We start from the raw sequence: 2,544 nt of genomic DNA, 5'->3' as shown, positions 1-2,544 counted from the left end.
TTTTTTTTTGAAGACGGGTTCTCACTCTGTCACCCAGGCTGGAGTGCACTGGCATGATCATAGCTTACTATATCCTCGAACTCCTAACTCCTGGGCTCAAACAACTCTCCTGCCTCAGCCTCCCAAAGCACTTGAATGACAGGCATGAGCCAGCTCCCCTGGCCCTTCATGTTTTTTATATTTTGATGGTGACTCACTAAATTGAAGTTAACACTCACTAGAGGGTCACAAGCCAGAGTTGACAGATTGTAGGGTATGACTTTCTTCAGCTTTATTAGAAAAAGAAAAAAAAAAAAACCCATCGAAAAGTGGGCAAAGGATATGAACAGACACTTCTCAAAAGAAGACATTTATACAGCCAACAAACACATGAAAAAATGCTCATCATCACTCACCATCAGAGAAATGCAAATCAAAACCACAATGAGATACCATCTCACACCAGTTAGAATGGCAAGCATTAAAAGTCAGGAAACAACAGGTGCTGGAGAGGATGTGGAGAAATAGGAACACTTTTACACTGTTGGTGGGACTGTAAACTGTTCAACCATTGTGGAAAACAGTGTGGCGATTCCTCAAGGATCTAGAACTAGAAATACCATTTGACCCAGCCATCCCATTACTAGGGATATACCCAAAGGATTATAAATCATGCTGCTATAAAGACACATACACACGTATATTTATTACTGCACTATTCACAATAGCAAAGACTTGGAATCAACCCAAATGTCAATCAGTGACATAATTTTAACAAGAGACACAGCCATAGAGGAACAACAGAAAGCAATGTATTGCAAAAGAGAAAGAACACTCTGAAAGCTAAGTGTAAAAAGAAACAGCCGAAAGTAACTTAGTGCAAAGGTAAAACTCTGAAAGGTACACTCTGAAAGGTACACTCTGAAAGATAAGTCAGAGTGGGCTGATCGGGAGTGAGTCAGCAAAGACTGGCTCTGAGGGGACTCCCTTTATGAGAGTCTTACATGATTATTCATAGGGGTGGGAAGAGGTGTGTTCCCAGTAAGCATGTTCTGGGTGGTCCTCTGGGTGCACGTGAGCAGTTGCTGTACATGCTTGTTCCTGCATCGCATGTCTCATTACCATCTTAAATCTCTACCCAGGGGTGTGTTTTTACTATTATAATGAGCAAAGGGTCATTCTGAGGACAAGCAAAGTTCAAATGCACATGCTCTCTACAGGGGAAAGTCCCCACTCGAGGTAGTTCTGCTTGGATGAGCTTGATGACAATGTGAGTGCTGAGGTTTGTTGTGTTGTTGGTGCGGTCGCTGTGTCCCAGTGAACATGGTTACAGGGCTCATTGTGCTGTTGACAGGGTGGTTGCCATGTCCCAAGTACATGGTCATCTCCTTGATTATCTGTCCTGCCTCAATACCACATAGTTTACTTACTAAATTGTATAATTCAATACCCTTTAGCATATTCACAGAGTTATGAAACTAATACCACAATCAACTTTAAAACCTTCTCATCACCTAAAAAGAAACACTGAACCTGAGTCCCCTGGCCCTTCCATCCCTAAATAATCATTACAATCATGAATTTACTTTGTGTCTCTGTGTGTTTTCCCATTCTTGACAGTTCATATAAATGGAATCATATACTATATGGTTTTTGTGACCAGCTTCCTTCATTTATCATGTTTTCAAGCTTCCTCCATATTTTAGCATGTATCAGTACTTCCTTTTTATGGCTGAATAATATTACATCATACGACTATACTACATTTTGTTATCCGTGAGTTGATGAACATTTGGGTGTGTCACCTTTTGGCAATTATGAATAATGCTGAGTATTAGTCAGGGTTATTAGTCAGGGTTCTTCAGAGAGCCAGAACCAATAGGAGGTTATCTGTCCACCAAGATTTCTTACAAAAAATTAGCTCATGCAGCAGTCACAGAGGCTGAGAAGTCCCACCATTTGCTGTTTGCAGGCTAGGGACCCCGGAGACTCAGGAAAGGCAGTGCTATCATTCTGTCTGCATCAAAAGACCTGGGAACCCAGGGAGCCGATAGTGTAAATCCCAGTCTGAGGGCAGGAGAAGATGAGGTGAGCTGTCTCAACACAAGCAGTGAGGCAGACAAAAAGGGGACGAATTCCTTATTCCTCTGCCTTTGTTCTATTCAAGCACTCAACAGATCGATGCTTCCCACCCACGTAAGGGAGGGTCATCTGCTTTACCCATTCCACCAATTCAAATGCTGATCTCATCTGGAAGCACCTCACAGACATGCCCAGAAATCACACAGCATCTAGGCACCCCATGGCCCTGTCAGATTGACACATCAAATTAACCACCACTGATATGAACCGTGTGGACATCTGTGGACAGGTTTTTGTGGGACACAGGGCTTATTTAAGAAACTGGTTATTTCCGGCCGGGCGCGGTGACTCAAGCCTGTAATCCCAGCACTTTGGGAGGCCGAGACGGGCGGATCACAAGGTCAGGAGATCGAGACCATCCTGGCGAACACAGTGAAACCCCGTCTCTATTAAAAAAAAAAAAATACAAAAAACTAGCCGGGC

Source organism: Rhinopithecus bieti, unplaced genomic scaffold (assembly GCF_001698545.2).
Source record: "Rhinopithecus bieti isolate Rb0 unplaced genomic scaffold, ASM169854v2 scaffold_13271, whole genome shotgun sequence".
Lineage (NCBI taxonomy): Eukaryota > Metazoa > Chordata > Mammalia > Primates > Cercopithecidae > Rhinopithecus > Rhinopithecus bieti.
The sequence above is the reverse complement of the archived record's forward strand: the minus strand, read 5'-3'. Positions refer to the sequence as shown.